This window comes from Nyctereutes procyonoides, unplaced genomic scaffold, assembly GCF_905146905.1.
Source record: "Nyctereutes procyonoides isolate TBG_1078 unplaced genomic scaffold, NYPRO_anot_genome, whole genome shotgun sequence".
NCBI lineage: Eukaryota > Metazoa > Chordata > Mammalia > Carnivora > Canidae > Nyctereutes > Nyctereutes procyonoides.
In genome coordinates, this window is record NW_026575021.1 from 6610178 (window position 1) to 6628018 (window position 17841).

Below are 17841 nucleotides of genomic sequence, written 5' to 3' on the forward strand. Positions count from 1 at the left end.
AGCTCAGGTTCCTTTCCACTGGTTCTAGAAAAGTGTGTGCTTTCCTGGGTGGAGCAAGCCGGCACTGGAACCCAAGTACTTTTCTCTTTTGCTTCCTTCTTTTTACGACCATTTTCCTTCACACATTTCAGGAAGCTATCTGGGCTAGTAGAGGGTTTAATACGGTCAATGTATATACATGAATTCTCTTGACAAGAATCTTGTCCAACAGGACCTATAGCATCCTGGGTAATACTGAGGACGCTAACAGTTTTGTCATGGTAACATTTGTGGGGCCTTACTTTCTGACGGTGCCCATTCCCTTGATGTCTGTAATCACTTTTCTTGTAGACTCACATGTACGTGGCCAAAGGGACAGCTCTATGTTTCCTAAAAGGCACAGGCAACTGTTTTCGAGAGGCAGTCTCAAACATGACCTGTGGCTCTTTCCTCATGTCCTCTGTCCCTTTGAGCCAACTGCTTCCCTCAGTGCAGGGCGTTCAATACCCTGGAGTGAATGTGTGCCACTGCTTCTCCTTCTAAGCCAGGCTACTCTACTCTGCAGTGATGTCCTACTTCAAAATTATCCTTTTCTGTTTTGCCCCACATTTCTATCTCCTATTTTAGGGATTTATGAGAGAAGAATAAGCCCTGAATCTCCCCTGCCAGTACGAGCTTATCGCCTCAGCCAGGTATGACCTCATCAATGCCACATTCATTACTTTAAAACAAAATCTTTATTGGATATAATTCACATACTATAAAACTCATCCTTTCAAAGGATGAATTCAACGATTTATAGTATAGTCAATGATTTCCATTGTTTTTTAGTATATGCAAGAAACTGAGCAATTATCACCGCCACCTTAGTTTTTATCATCCCAAAAAGAAACCCCATACCCATTAACAGCCACCCCCCAACCCACCCCATGCCTGGCAACCACTAATCTTTCTATTTGCATGAATGAGCCTATTTGAAACATTTACATAAATGGAATCATACAACAGGTGGTATTTTCTAACCTCCTTCTTTCACTGAGCATAATGTTTTCAAAGTTTATCCATGTCACGTTATGTATCAGTACTTCATTCTTTTTTTAATTCCCAGATAACATTCCATTGTATGGATATACAACCCATTGTATTTATCCATTCATCTTCTTTTTTTTAAGTAAGCTTCATGCCAACATGGGACTTGAACTCAAGACTCCAGACCAAGGTCACATGCTCTACTGACTGAGCCAGTCAGGTACCCTTATCCATTCATCTTTTGATGGACTTTTGGCTTGCTTCAACTTTTTGGCTATTAAGAATAATGCTGCTATGAACATTTGTATACAGGTTTTTGTGTAGACATGTGTTTTCATTTCTCATGGATATATACCTAGGATTGGAATTCTGGGTCATATGGTAACTCTATGTTTAACATTTTGAGGAACTGTCAAACAATGGCTGTACCATTTTACATTACCATCAACAACATATAAGGATTCCAATTTCTCTACATTCTTACCAACATATGTTACTGCCTTTTTTTTTTATTATAACCTTCCTACTGGCATGAAGTGATATCTCATTGTGGTTTTGATTTGCATTTCCCTGATAACTAATGATGTTGAACGAGTATGTTTTCATACATAATGGACCTTCTTTATCTTCTTTGGAGACATGTCTATTCAAATAGTTTACCCATTTAAAATTGTTTTGGTTGTGGTGCCTGAGTGGCTCAGTCAGTTAAGTGTCCACCTTCAGCTCAGGTCCTGATCCCAGGGCCTAGGATAGAGCCCCTCATCAGGCTCCATGCTCAGTGGGGACTCTGCTTCTCCCTCTCTCAATCTGAGCTTCCACCCACTTGTTCTCTGTCTCTCTCAAATAAATAAAATCTTTTAAAAAATAAAATAAAATTGTTGTGATCATCTTATTACTAAGTTTTAAGAGTTCTTTATCTATTCTGAAGATGTCTCTTACCCGATTTATGATTTGCAAATGTTTTCTTCCACTCTGTGGATTGTCTTTTCATTTTTTGATGGCATTGTTTGTAGCACAAAAGTTTTAATGAAGTCCAATTTACCAATTTTTTCTTTTGTCACCTGTGCTTTTGGTATTTAGAAATCACTAATCATGAAGACTGGCTCCTTTGTTTTCATTTAAGAATTTTATAGTTTTAGATTTTACATTTAGTATGTAATCTATTTTGAATTCACTTTTGTGAATAGTGAAGGAGTCCAACTTCATTCTGTGGCATGTGGCTGACTATTCAATTGTCCCAGCACCACTTACTGAGAAAATTATTCTTTACCCACTGAATTGCTTGGCAAATGTGGTGACAATCAGCTGATCACAAATGTGAGGGTTTACATTTGTACTCTCATTTAAATTCCATTGACCTATGTACCCATATGCCAGTACAACACCACATAGGTTAAAGTAGCTTTGTAATAAGATTTAAACTTGAGAAGCATGAGCCCTCGAAGATTGTTTTGGTTACTTTGGTCCCTTGCATTTCCATATGAATTTTAGAACCTGTTTACCAATTTCTGCCAAAGAGTCAGTTGCGATTCTGATAGGAATTGCACTGAATCTATAGATCAATTCGGGGGGAATTGCCATCATAATAATATTAAGTTTTCCAATCCATGAATGAGGAAGTCTTCCCATCTATTTAGATCTTTTTAAATTCGTTCAATGGTATTTTATCATTTTCAGTGTACAAATATTTTATTTTTTTTACTGTTTTTTAAATTTGTTTTTATTTAAGTTCGATTTGCCAGCATATAGTATAACACCCAGTGCTCATCCCATCAAATGCCCTTTTGTGAGCCCATCACCCAGTTACCCCATCCCCCTGCCCATTGCCCCTTCTGCAACCCTTTGTTTCCCAGAGTTAGGGAGTCTCTCATGGTTTGTCCCCCTCTCTAATTTTTCCCACTCAGTTCCCTTCCTTTCTCTTACAATCCTTTTCACTATTTCTCATATTCCACATATGAGTGAAACCATATGATGATTGTCCTCCGACTGACTTACTTCACTCCAGTTCCAACCATGTTGAAGCAAATGGTGGGTATTCGTCTCTTCTGATGGCTAATATTCCATTATATGTACACACATATATATACATATAATGGAATATGTATTTATATATATGTATTTATTTATTTATACACACACACACACACACACACCACATCTTTATCCATTCATCTGTCAAAAGACATCGTGGCTCCTTCCACAGTTTGGCTATTGAGGACATTACTGCTATGAACTTCGGGGTGCAGATGTCCCGGCATTTCATTACATCAGTATCTTTGGTGTAAATATCCAGTATTGTAATTGCTGGGTTGTAGGGTAGCTCTATTTTTAACTTCTTGAGGAACCTCTATACTGTTTTCCAGAGTGTACCAGCTCACATTCCCACCAACAGTGCAAGAGGGCTCCCCTTTCTCCACATCCTCTCCAACATTGGTTGTTTCTTGTCTTAATTTTCACCATTCTCACTGGTGTGAGGTGGGATCTTATTGTGGTTTTGATTTGTATTTCCCTGATAGCAGTGATGTGGAGCATTTTTTCAGGTGCTTGTTGGCCACGTGTAGGTCTTCTCTGGAGAAATGGCTGTTCCTGTCTTCTGCCCATTTCATGACTGGATTGTTTGTTTCTTGGGTGTTGAGTTTAATAAGAAGTTCTGTATAGATCTTGGATACTAACCCTTTATCTGATATGTCATTTGCAAATATCTTCTCCCATTCTGTAGGTTGTCCTTTAGTTTTGTTGACTGTTTCTTTTGCTGTGCAGAATCTTTATATCTTGATTAAGTCCCAATAGCTCATTTTTGCTTTTGTTTCCCTTGCCTTCATAGATGTATCTTGCAAGCAGTTGCTGTGGCCAGGTTCAAAAAGGTTGTTGCTGGGATGCCTGGGTGGCTCAGCAGTTGGGCATCTGCCTTTGGCCCAGAGTGTGATACTGGGATCCGGGATCGAGTCCCACCCACATCGGGCTCCTTGCAGGGAGCCTGCTCCTCCCTCACCCTATGTCTCTGCCTCTCTCTCTTGCTGTGTCTTCCATGAATAAATAAATACAAATGTTAAAAAAAAAAAAAAGGTTGTTGCCTGTGTTCTCTTCTAGGATTTTGATGGATTCTTGTCTCACATTTAGATCTTTCAACCATTTTAAGTTTATCTTTGTGTATGGTGTAAGAGAATGGTCTAGTTTCATTCTTCTGTACTTGGCTGTCCAATTTTCCCAACACCATTTACTGTTGTTATTATTTTTCTAGTTTATTTTCTTTTTAGTAATATATATACCCAACACGGGGCTTCAATTAATAACCCTGAACTCATGCTCTTCTGACTGAGCCAGCCAGGCACCCTTTGTATTTTTTTTATAAAAATTTATTACTGGGGATCCCTCCCTGGGTGGCTCAGCGGTTTAGCGCCTGCCTTTGGCTCAGGGCGTGATCCTGGAGACCCGGGATCAAGTCCCACATTGGGCTCCCGGCATGGAGCTTTCTTCTGTCTCTGCCTCTCTCTCTCTCTCTCTCTGTCTCTCATGAACAAATAAATAAAATCTTAAAAAATAAATAAATATTTTTAAAAAATTTATTACTATTTTATTCCTTTTATGCTATTGTAAATGGAATTACTTTCCTAAGTTCATTTTCAGATTGTTCATTGCTAGTGTACTGAAATATAGCTGAAACACAAAAATTCCAATCTTGTATTCTGCAGCTTTTTCAACTTGGTTTATTATTTTAGTAGGTTTCTTGTGGATTCTTTAGGATTTTTATATATATAAGATCATGGCATCTGCAAATAGTTTTATTTTTTCCCTTTTTTAAAAAAGATTTTATTTATTTTGAAAGAGAGTGTGTGAGTGGGAGGAAGGGTAGAGGGAAAGAGAGACTCTTAAGGAGACTTCACACTGAGTGCAGAGCCAACGTGGGACTCGATCCCATGACCCTGAGATCATAACCTGAGCCGAAATCAAGAGTTGGACACCTAAGTGAGTCATCCAGGTGCATCTACTTCTTCCTTTTTAAGATGCTTTTTATTTTTCTTGCCTAATTATACTAGCTATAATCTACAGTACAGTACTGAATGGACATTATTGTCTTGTTCCTGATCTTAATGGGAACACATCCATTCTTTCACCATTAAGTATAATATTAGCTGTGAATTTTTTGTAGCTGTCCTTCCTCAAGTTAAAGACATTCCATGTTAGTCCTAGTTTTGAGTTTTTATCATGAAAGTGTGTTGAACTTTGTCAAAAACTTTCTATGCATCTATTGAGATGATGATGTGGTTTTTGTCCTTTATTTTATTAATATGGTCTATTACATTGATTGATTACGTATGTTAAATTAACCTTACACTCTTTGGATAAATCCTGCTTGATCATGGTGTAGAATCCTTTGTATATGTTGCTTGATTCAGTTTGATAGTATTCTGTTGAAGATTTTTATGTCTATATTCATAAGGGATATTGGTCTCTAGGCTTCTTTTTTGTGATGCTTTCACCTGGTTGTGGTGTTAGGGTAACAATGGCTTGGAAAGTTCCCTCCTATTCTATTTGCCACATTCATTCTTATATGTGAGTCTGCTCATGCCATTCCATATCTGAAATGTTCATGCCTTTCCCATTAGCCATTCTAAGTCCTGTCCATCATTTGGAGCCAGTTCAAGGCCTCCTCATTCCTGAACCCTTTCTTAACTGCTCTAGTCCCAGAGTGAGCTCTCCCTTCCAAAAGCCCCTTCGGTTCTGAATGTGCTTATAGCTGAAATTTACTCTAAAGAGCTGTAGCTGAAATGAAATGGTAAATGCTGGGTGTGAGATAGAAGCTGGAAGCAGGACAAGTGGAGTCCTAGTGAGTAGCAGAGCCTAAGGAGGGGAGGGCAGCTAAGGCAGGAAGACACCTGAGCCTGATGACTCAGGACCAGTAGAACAACTCAGGGCCATGGGACTAGAAGGCTGAGGCCTCTTAAGAGGCAGAACAGTGGATGGTGAAGAATGAACTCTTTACTGCTTAATTATTGACTCAGCAACTTATCAGCAAGTCACTATCTAGCCATAGTTTTCTTATCTTTGAAACTGCAATAGTGTCAGGAACAAGGTAAGAATGTCTACTCTTGCCACTTTTATTCAGCCTACTACTGAAAGTCCCAGCCAGGGCAATTAGGCAGGAAAAAGAAATAAAAGGCGTTCAAATTGGAAAGGAAGAAGTAAAACTGTCATTATCTGTGGATATGATTTTATATATGGAAAACCCTAAAGACTCCACCAAAAAAATCTGTTAGAACTGATAAATGAAAAAAAAAAAAAAAAAGAACTGATAAATGAATTCGATAAAGTTGCAGGATACAAAATCAATATATAAAAATTTGTTGCACTTTTGTATACTAACAATGAACTATCAGAAAGAAAATTAAGAAAATAATCCCATTTACAATTGCATCCAAAAAAAAGATACCCAGGAATAAATTTAACCAAGGAAGTGAAAGACCTGTGCGCTGAAAATTATAAGACATTGCTAAAAGAAAATGGAGACATAAACAATGATATTCTGTGCTCATGGATTGGAAGAACTGTTAAAATGTCCATACCACCCAAACCTACAGATTCAATGCAATCCTTATCAAAATCCCAATGATTTTTTTCACAGAAATAGAACAAACATTCCTAAACGTATGGAACCACAAAAGACCCCAAATAGCCAAAACAATCTTGAGAAACAAGAACAAAGTTGGAGATACTACAATCCCTGATTCCAAACTACGTTATAAAACTGCAGTAATCAAGACAGTATGGTATCAGCATAAAAACAGACCTACTGTTCAATGGTACAGAAGAGAAAGCCCAGAAATAAACACCTATGTAAATGGTTAATTTACAACAAAGGTGGTAAGAATATATAATGGGGGAAGGACAGTCTCTTAAATAAATGGTGTACAGAAAACTGGATAGCCACATGGAAAAGAAGGAAATTAGACGACTATCTTATACCACGTACAAAAATAACTCAAAATGGATTAAAGACTTGAATGTAAGATCTGAAACCATAAAACTAGAAGAAAACAGGCAATAAGCTCATTGATATCAGTCTTAGTGATGATTTTTTAGATCTGACTCTACAGGTAAGCACAACAAAATCAAAAATAACCAAGTGGGACTATATCAAACTACAAAGCTTCTGCACAGCAAAGGTAACCATTGACAATATGAAAAAGCAACCTACTGATTGGGAGAAGATATTTGGGTACCATATATCTGAAAAGGGGTTAATATCCAAAATATATAGAACTCCTACAACTCAATAACAAAAAAACAGTATGATTAAAAAATGGGCAAAGGATCTGAACATTTTCCCAAAGAAAACATAAATATGGCCATCAGTCACATAAAAAGATGCTAGCCAACACTAATCAGGCAAACACAAATCAAAATGTTAGAATGGCCATCACCAAAAATACAAGAAATAACAAGTGTTGGCAAGGATGTGAAGAAAAGGGAACCCTTGTGCACTGGTGGGTCAAAATATAAATTGGTGTAGCAACCATGGAAAACAGTCTGGAGGTTTCACAAAAATTATAAAAATAGAACTACCATGTGATCCAGCAATTCCACTACTAGTATGCATTTATTTATTTATTTATTTTAAATTAATTAATTTTTAAAAGCTTTTATTTATTTGTTTGAGAGAGAGAGCGAGCACAAGTGTGGGGCAGAGGCAGAGGGAGAAGCAGACTCTCCACCTAGCAGGGAGCCTGATGCAGGGCTTGATCCTAGGACCTCGAGATCATGACCTGAGCCAAAGACAGATGCTTAACCAACTGAGCCACCGAGGTGCCCTCACTACTGGTATTTATCTGAAGAAAACAAAAACACTAATTTGAAAAGATACATGCACCTCTTGTCTACTGCAGCATTATTTAGACTAGCCAAGATACAGAAACAACCTAAATGTCCATAAATGGATGAACGGACGAAGAAGATGTTAAACACACACACACACATGAATATTATTTAGCCATAAAAAATGAAATCTCGCCATTTGTGATAACATGAACATACCTTGAGGGTATTATGCTAAGTCAGAGAAGAAATACAGTATGATCTCACTAATACATGGAATCTAAAAACTACAACAAATGAACATGCAAAACAAAACTAATAAATACAGAAACAGATTGATGGTTGCCAGAGGGGAGAAGGTTGAAGAGTGGGTGAAAAAGGTGAAGGGGTACAAATTTCCAGTTATCAAATAGGTCATGGAGATGTACAGCATGGTGACTATGATTAATAATACAATTATTTATATTGTATGATATATATTATTCTATGCATTGTATATATTATCAGTATCATGTACTTGAAAGTTGCTAAGAAGATAAATATTAAAAGTTCTCATCAGGGGGATGACTGGGTGGCTCAGCAGTTGAGCATCTGCCTCTGGCCCAGGGCGTGATCTCAGGATTCCAGGATCGAGTCCCACATCGGGCTCCCTGCATGGAGCCTGCTTCTCCCTCTGCCTGTGTCTTTGCCCCTCTCTCTCTGAATCTCTCATGAATAAATAAATAAAATCTTTAAAAAAAAAGTTCTCATCACAAGAAAAAAATTTTTTTTGTAACTTTTGTATGGTAACAGATTGTGGTGATCATCTTGCAATATATACAAAATAATAAATCGTTATGTTGTAAACCTGAAACACGGTATATGTCAATTATATCTCAATTTTTTAAAATTTCAATTTCTGGAAGAAAGAAATGAGGATAATAACATCAATCTCATAGTGTGTGAACACTATGAGTTCACCTATGCAAAACACACTGCATTAAGCTCAACAAGTGGTGGCTTTAATAATATGCCATTGGATGTTCTCTGTGTAAAAAAAGGTTTGTGGTTAAAGGAGTCTTGGAAATGTTCCATACTGCATCTCCCTTCTCAGAGATTCCCAGGGCACATTAGCATAGTAAAAGCTCTGAAAAGTCCTATGTAAAGAATCCTATTTAATTTGTTTTGGCCAAGAATTCCCCAAACCTATTTTCCAAGCTGACCCTCTTCCCCTTTTTAAATTTAACACATTTGGGGAAATACAATTTTAGTTATATTTAATTAATAAAGGAAGTCTTAAATTGTTAAAAACTGAACATGTTTTACTATTTTGCTTTCCCCACAGGTATGTATAATTTAAAAGCAGCAGCCAAGGAGAAAAAAGGCTTATAACCTAGAGAAAGAACAGAATGCTTTAAAAGCCCAAAGGAAATGAGAAATTTCAGGCAGGAGGAAGATCAATAATGAGCTATTTTTGGCCATGGAGACACTTCTAGAATAACAGATTCTTGGAGTTTGACAGCGTGTTAAAGTTCAACTCCTTTAAATTCTCACCCAATGCAGAATTTCCCTTCATCAGTCCAAACCCTTGCTGGCGCATACCCAGCCTCCCGTTTTAGGCAGCTCTAGTACTTAGGAAATTCTCCCTCACCCTGGGCTGAAATCTGCCTCCATGGAACCTCCACCCAAGACGGTGCTAGCAGAATTTTGAGGTTTGTGTTTCAATGAGAGCTGTCCATCGTGGAGATAGCAAATAAAATGCACAGAGATTTTGTGAATCCTTATACAATCTAAAGTAACATGATTATTAATTGAGCAGTAAATGGAAAATAAAAATTATTGGAAACACATTAATTATACTTTAGTAAAAAAAAAAAAAGGAAGTGTTGGAAACAGCAACTTTCATTTTCTCCATCTGTAAAGGGGGTGAATAATCAGAAATTCAGCTATAAGGTAAGCAATGGATATAGGGTTTATTTTGCAGGTGGAGTTATTTTGCAACTGTCAATTTCTAAGAAGAAAAAGGAAACGCATATTTTAAATGACTCTTGTTTCTTGTCTTTTTAATTTAAAAAATTGGGGATCCTTGGGTGGCTCAGTGGTTTAGTGCCTGTGTTTGGCCCAGGGCATGATGCTGGAGTCCCCCGGGATCGAGTTGCACATCGGGCTCCCTGTAAGGAGCCTGCTTTTCCCTCTGTGTCTCTGCCTCTCTCTCTCTCTCTCTCTCTCTCTCTCTCTCTCTGTCTCTCATGAATAAATAAAATCTTAAAAAAATATTTAAAGAGACATTTTTTAAAACTCTACCCAAAGCTTATCCTTCCAGCTTCTTTTATTATAAAAATAAGTATTAAATAATTAAAATATAGTGTATGTCTCAAAAATATAGGTTTATTAACAAAAGCCAATAACAAAGACAGGGAATGTTTACTTGTGTTTTATAAAAATGTAGCTGTTTGAACCCCTATGGAATTTCAAGGCTTTGTACAACTTAAAACCTATGGAAAACTCCAAGGGAGTAGATGGAATAGAACTTAGAGGGGAAGAGAACCCCCAGGATCCAGGCTCCTCTAAAGGTCCAAAGTCATTCAGTAAGCAATCAGGGATTTGGCAAAATCATAAAAAGGACAGGCTGTGTTTCCGCAGAACAGTCCTTTTAAAGGAGAACTTTCTAGACTCAACTTCATTCGCATTAAACTATTAGTTTGTCACATTTTAGTTATTTGTACACCTCATTCTGATACTCTGAGGCAAAAGGGTTTGCATTCCTGTTTTACAACCAAATAAACTGAAGTAAAATCAAAACATTCATACTGAACAATACTCAAGCATATATCAGTACATACTGAGATTCCAACAACTGGATGAATTCAGTGCTAGCTGTGTTCTTCTTTCAGTAAAATAATTTCCTTCAGTTTTCTTACTAAAGATAATGGAAAACAAATACAGGCCTGTGAAGGAAGAGTCAGTATTAGTCAGGACCCACAAATACGGTGGCTGAGCAATGCAGTTTCATGTTTCCTGCTTGCCTAAGAAGTCTGTAAGTTATGCTCAACGGCAGTGTTTATTACAATTTACTTACTGACACACAACACAGAGGATGTTTTTGTTCTCATCCTTGAATCATAGAAAAACCATCACAGATGACATTGTCAATTCCTTCCACACGTATTAGGGAAACTCGTACTGTGCCAGGCATTTACAGGAAACGTTTTTGGAGCACCTAATACAAGACCGAATAAAACCTGGTCCCTGACTTCATGGAACTGGCAGTCAAATAAGAGAGACAGACCAGCAAATCAGTAATTTCCATAGAAAGTGACAAGTTCTCTGCTGGAGCCAGGTGTGTGACACTGGGGGAATACTGGCAAGGGTAAACTAATCAGATCAGGTCGTGGGAAGAAGCTTCTCAGAGGAGCTGACTTTAAGCCATCAGTAGCAGAGTTGAACCATCTCTGACTCCGATTTCAATTCCCAGCACTCAGGTGAGAAAGTACCTCCTGACCCTGCTTTTCTGAGTTCTTGACACTGTCATGACCAGATTTATAGCCTGTGGTCTCAGAAGGAAAGAGAGGGAGAGGGAAGGAAGATGAAGAAGGGAGGGAGAGAGGGAGGGAAGGAGAAAGGGAAGGGGTGAAGAGGGAAGCAAGAAGGAGAGACAGAGAAACAGAAAACAGAGCAGGGGGTGCCCTAGTGGCTCAGTTGGGTAAGCCTCTGTCAGGCTCTTGGTTTTGGCTCAGCCAGTGATCCCTGGGTGGTGGGACAGAGCCCCCAGTGGGTTCTACACTCAGCTGGAGACCACCTACAATTCTGTCTCTCCCTCTGCCCCTCTCCCTCCCTCTCAAATAAATAAATCTTTATTTCTCTCAAATAAATAAACAAGCCTTTAAAGAAAAAAGAAAAAGAAAACAATGAGTAGAAGTTACAAGTTCCATGACAGGTTCCAGAAGCTGCTAGAGATTGCCAGAGGTATGAAGGGTGACCACTCAGTGCCTGAGCAGTCTGTGTTCTCAACGTGGATGTCCCATCTAATCTGTGACCACCCTTTCTCTATGCCAAGCAACAGGACACGGGAATGCAGTCTCCTTCTATCCAGGTTAACTTGCTGAGCCAATGTAGTGGGGGTGTTGCTTCTACCACCAGTGAGGGCAGCAAAATGAAGGTGCAGATCCCTGTGTTCTCCTGGAAAATGGGGTCAGACTCATTGCTAATCCCTACGGTGACTTCTCCACACAGAATGCACAAAGTACCCCACGTCTTCCACCTTCCCATAGATACAACACAGCTGTGATTCCACCCTTGCCTCCTCTGGAATCCCATTCTCCACCTTGGGACTCTGCCAAAGATCTGGAGGGTGGGGGTGGGTGGAGTATGAATTGTTACCTTAGATTGTCTTCCAGGGTCTCCTCATCTGAAGAGAAGGTCCCATTGCTGACACTCCGGGGAGAGTGAATCTTAGTCCCTGTTGACACCTCCTGGGACAACAAAGTGTCTTTCTTTTTCCTTCTGCCAAACAACTTCTTAAAAGGCTGGAATTTACCTCCTTTCTTCTTGTCTGTGGATTAGAAGATAAACATACGCTGCAGTTTGACAGAGCTGCACCTCTGAGCCTGAGAGCAAATTACAAGTGAGCTGCCTCTGGCCAAGGGAGCTGGGGCAAAGGGCAGCCATCAGAGTGAGTGAGCGACCAAGCCCTGTGCCAGCAACGGCAGGGCCAGCCCCTGTCTGGGCACAGTCAGGCAGAGACAAGCCAAGGGCATGGAAAGGCTTTTGCCACCAGGCTCCCAAAAAAGCACCTGGGCCAACACAGAGAGGTCCCAAGCATCACAGTGGCCGCACAGCACCCTTGGGCATGTGCTACACAGAGGTGGTGCCTGCTTTCTTTAACAAAGCAGATGGTCAGTGCCCTTCTCCACAGAAGAAGCTGAGAAAACATGGTAAGTCAGACAGGTGCTTAAAAAAATGTATATACCTTTACGTATATAACTTTATGTGCATGTGTGTGCATATGTGTGTGTGTGTATACACACACACACACACACACACACACACACACACACACTCCCCTGAGAATCAACCTGTTTTAGCCATTGTCAGATACGGAAGGTAACTGCTAACTCTTGGCATAAGCTTTGCCCCCAATTCCCTCCACCTCTATGTATTTCCAGTTTATTTCTCCTTTCTCCTCTTAAAATCCACTACAAAGAGTCCCAAAGCAGTTGCTATGAACGTCTCTCCATATATTACTTCATCCAGTCAGGACCCAGGGCTCAGTGCCAGCATTTCCGACAGATATTTTAGTTAATACCGTTCAGTTCTGCTTCTTTAATCACAAGTACATCCACATCACTCCGCTCCTACCTCAGGAAAGAAAGTGTGTATCACACTGTACCAGAAGCAGCATCTCTTCACGTCCTTCCTTTTCTTTAAGAAGCCAGTCACCCAGTGGTCATCTTATTTTTAATTACTTAACCCTTAACATGCACCCCTGCTTCAAGAACTTTCCAAGTATAAAAAAAAAATAAAAAAAAAGAACTTTCCAAGTATTAATTTAGTTAATCCTCACAATGACCATATGAGGTTGATACTATTAACATCCCCATGTTACAGAAGAGGATCCTCAGGCACAGACAGATGAACTAACTTGTCTATGTCAGGGGAAATGTGTCTCTGAAGCTGGAGTCAGGAGCTCTGAGGGAAAAGAAAAGATGGAAGCTTGCAAAGCGTATGGAAAAGTACCTGCACAAAACACCTAGGTATGAGTCCGCATCTGAGTATCAGATACCCTGGACCTCTGATGGCCAGAGAAAAATCGGCGTATAAAAATGAGGTTCAAGATATGCAAGGTAATCATCTCATTAGTGATCTTCCGTTCTGGCCTTCCTGAGACCAAGTCTGAAGCACAGAAAAGGTGGTTTATTTTTTTTTTTTTAAGATTTTATTTATTTATTCAAGACAGAGAGAGAGAGAGAGACAGGTAGAGGGAGAAGGAGGCTCCATGCAGGGAGCCTGACGTAGGACTCGATCCCGAGTCTCCAGGATCACACCCTGGGCTGAACTGGCGGCACTAAACTACTGGGTCACTGGGGCTGCCCAGAAAAAGTGGTTTAAACCTCTCTGCCCTAAACTGTAACATAAAACACTGAGAAAGCACACAAAACAGTTGCCAATCACAAAAAGACAACAGTATGGGATCCTTACTATAGTTGCAAACAGACCTTCCAAATTAAGTGGCCCCTAAAACAATAATGAATTATATCACACTTAAGAGGAAAGGGCACTTGTTGTATCAGATGCCTCCCATCCACAATGTTCTGTGCCAGCTATGCAGTCCTCAAACCAGAGTTAAATTCTTTTCACTATGTTTATTTAAAAGAAGTGTGTGCAATACAATTGAAATCATAACACTTAAAAATGGTGGGACGTCTGGGTGGCTCAGTGGTTGCCTTTGGCTCAGGGCATGATCCCAGGGTCCCAGGATCGAGTCTCGCATGGGGCTCCCCCAGGGAGCCTGCTTCTGAGCCTGCTTCTCCCTCTGCCTATGTCTCTGCCTCTCTCTGTCTCTCATGAATAAATAAAATCTAAAAAAAAAAAAAAACACTTAAAAATGGTAAAAACAAACAATACAAATGGGAGGGTTTGATTTCAGACTGCTTATTTGTTTTCAGTGGTTATTTATTCAGGAAAATAAGCCAGAGATTTTCATGACACCTACTTCTGGTTTCCATCAATAAATAATTTTTAAAAATTATAATCAATAGTCTCTGAAGACCATCAAAGAACATCAAGTGTTAAAAGAGCTGACCTTACATAAAATGAGTCAATTAAAAATTTTTTTAAATTTTAAAGTAAGACACTACAAGGTATCATTATATTATATAGTTGGTCTTTGGCACTGACTGATGAAATAAATGAATTATTTTCTCTATGACTGTCCAAAGCTCAAAATATGCAAATGACACCTGATTTCTTGATTTGGCAGCATTATTATATATGGTCAAAGAGTAATTTGTGCTACATTTTACTTATTTTTGAGGTGAAACTTTTCCTTTTTCCTTTCATATTGATTGCCTTTTTCCCACTACAGAAATATCTAGTCCTTAATTCTCTAATCAGAAATATTCTAAAAGACCATAGCAAAATTCTAAAAGTATCAGTTATGAAATCATTATCCCCAGTCTGGACCCACAAACCTAGCTTTTTAGCTAAGTAGATAATTTTAGATCATGTCAGAGTTTATTTTATTTTATTTTTTTTAAAGATAGACCTTTTTTTTAAATTTTTATTTATTTATGATAGTCACACACACACACAGAGAGAGAGAGAGAGAGAGAAAGAGAGAGAAAGAAAGGGGCAGAGGGAGAAGTAGGCTCCATGCACTGGGAGCCCAACGTGGGACTCGATCCCAGGTCTCCAGGATCGCGCCCTGGGCCAAAGGCAAGCGCCAAACGCCTGCGCCACCCAGGGATCCCCATGTCAGAGTTTATTGATGGGGAAACAAATCAACACTTGCTCTGAAGTCAAGGTGGATTTGGTGGTCTTCAGTTGAGTTGAAACCAAGGGAGTTAACTATAACTACTAATTTACTAGGTAAATTACAGTAACAACAGTAACAACAGGTGACTTGTGGATTTCACTAAGGGGTGGTCTATACAGTCAGCCAAGGAGGCTGATATGTATTTTTTGTATTGTTTCAGTGTTCAGAATGGTGTCAGCCACCATATAAAATTAGTCTGCATTGATCATATTGTTGGGGGAGAGCAAGTGAGTGAACAGAACCCAGAAGGAACTGAATACAAAGTTAAGGATGGGATAAAGACAGCCTTGGGGAGGACACCAGGGTATGGAAGCCTTAGCTGGGAGGTGAACTTGATAGGCTTCATGCAAGCACAGAATGGCCTTCCTCAGGCGCTTCGTCTGTAAAGCTGGCCCCATTTGAGGGTTGCTTGTGAACCAGGCACTCTGGCACTCTGTCCTGCACATTATATGGGCAATCACTTGTATGAGTACACACACATTATCTAGGAAGATGTGTCAAAGTCCAAATGTGAGCATATTTCTCAAGGATTACTCCAGAAAGGCCATTTTAGCAATGCCTTATTTTTTTTTTTAATGCCTTAGTTATTATGGGAAAGGTAAAAGAACAGTAAAACCTATCTGAACTATCCATCCAACAACCAATCCTTCTTACCATGAGAAAAAGATTCTAGGCCTAAGAACACCAATTTCTCTTCAGAGGAGAAGTGAGAATGCAGAAACTTACAAGTATACTCCAGAGTCTTAGTGTTTGGTCACATCTGAGTTATAAAAAATAATTTTCCCCCTTCTCATTTCCAAAATACTTTTCCTTTTTTTTTCTTAAGATTTTATTTATTAATGAGAGACACAGAGAGAGACATAGGCAGAGGGAGAAGCAGGCTCCTCGCAGGGAGCCTGATGTGGTACTCGATCTTGGAACTTCGGGATCACGCGCTGAGCAGAATGCAGACACTCAACCACTGAGCCACCCAGGCATCCCCTAAAATATCTCCTGTCAGAAATATTTTTCATCTGAAATACAGTTTAAATATTTGTTTGTATGATTATTTTATTATTGATTGGTACAATTAATTAATTTTCCAGGATTAATTTTATTAAAAGATTCGGTAATTACATTTAGGCCCACCCTACATTCTGACACCAAATCATAACTAGGCAACGTTAATAGGAAATGAAATCTTATAAATCAGAGAGGGAGTTGTACTTATTCGGTTCCCCAGTTTTACTCTCAAAGTTTGGTATAAGATCTCTTGCATCAAAAAAGTAACTAAATTTTATGAAATATTTGCAAATCTATGGCACAACAACCATTATAAAATCCTGAGCATATGTCTACAAATAGCCATTAAATTAACTATTTTGTGATCAGTTTATGATTTGGGAGATACCCTGTCTCCATAGAATCAACTGGATTAAGTGCATGCTTATCACTAGTAGTTATCTTCTTCATAGGTAACACCAACCCTTACTGTGAAAATTTTTATAGGGTCTAAAAGATCAAAGCAATTTTGACAATGTAGTAAAGCACTTCTGCAATGGTAGTGTGAAATATTCCAAAATACAACTGCCATACATTAGAAGTGTAAGTAGTTTAGCAAAGTCATATCCAACATTACTGTATTTGAGATGGCATTTTAGAATTTTGTAACACAAATCTGCTTTCACTGGGTGGCTGGTACGGGGTAGGGGGAAGGGAAGAGAGAAGGAATTCCTACTAAAATTTGTTTTTTACTGGCTGCAGCTAGTTAAGGGTTAAGTGTGTGGGCCCTAGAGACAAAGAATACATGGCCTGAATTCTGATCCCATCTCTTACTAGCCATAAAACATCTGCTTACCAGCCTCTCTGTACATTTACTGTCTTTTTTTTGTAATTTACTGTCTTAAGTTGTAAGATTGAATTTATTGTAGAAAAGACAGTGGGTGCTATATTTTCTTAATATTTCAGCAATTTTCTGTTGCAATTTTTCACATGAAAGAATCTATATATGCATATAGATTGCTTCAGGGATCACAGTAATTTTCATTCTTTAAGTACTGCATTGAATTAATTTATTTTCATCACCCAATAATTACTTTAGGGAATTTTTTTTTTCATTTAAAAGAGTGCACATTATCCATTATTTCATGGATATAATTACATGCCATTTGATGGCTGCATCATCATAATTGCTAGTTTATATAGAATATTCTAAAAATTAAAAATCACTGGGCAAGTCAAGCAAATGTGCTTCATTTTCCATTTGTCATAAAGATGCAATTCTTCATTTTCATTTCTAAACCTAAAACAATAAAAATGTGCAATTTATCTGTATTGAATTTATATAGTATGCTTCCAAGTAAGAAACAGAATTTCCTATTGTAATTCATTTTAAGCATCATAAGCGCCTTGGTTTGGAGTTTCTCAGAATGTGCTCTATGGTTGGTACCAGGTTCTTATTCAAAGACTAGTACATTTGAGAATCCATGTAAAATAAAGTTAAATATGTTTTTTTACTATGAGACCTT

At 38.6% G+C, this 17841-nt stretch overlaps 1 protein-coding gene across 1 annotated transcript in view; it reads right to left on the reverse strand.

Moving 5' to 3' along the window:
* CRACD (capping protein inhibiting regulator of actin dynamics) overlaps positions 1 to 17841 on the reverse strand; it is a 195502-nt gene that overhangs the window by 41107 nt on the left and 136554 nt on the right. The window contains 1 exon segment of the mRNA XM_055340320.1: positions 12181 to 12352. The gene's annotated coding sequence lies outside the window, so the exon portion shown is untranslated.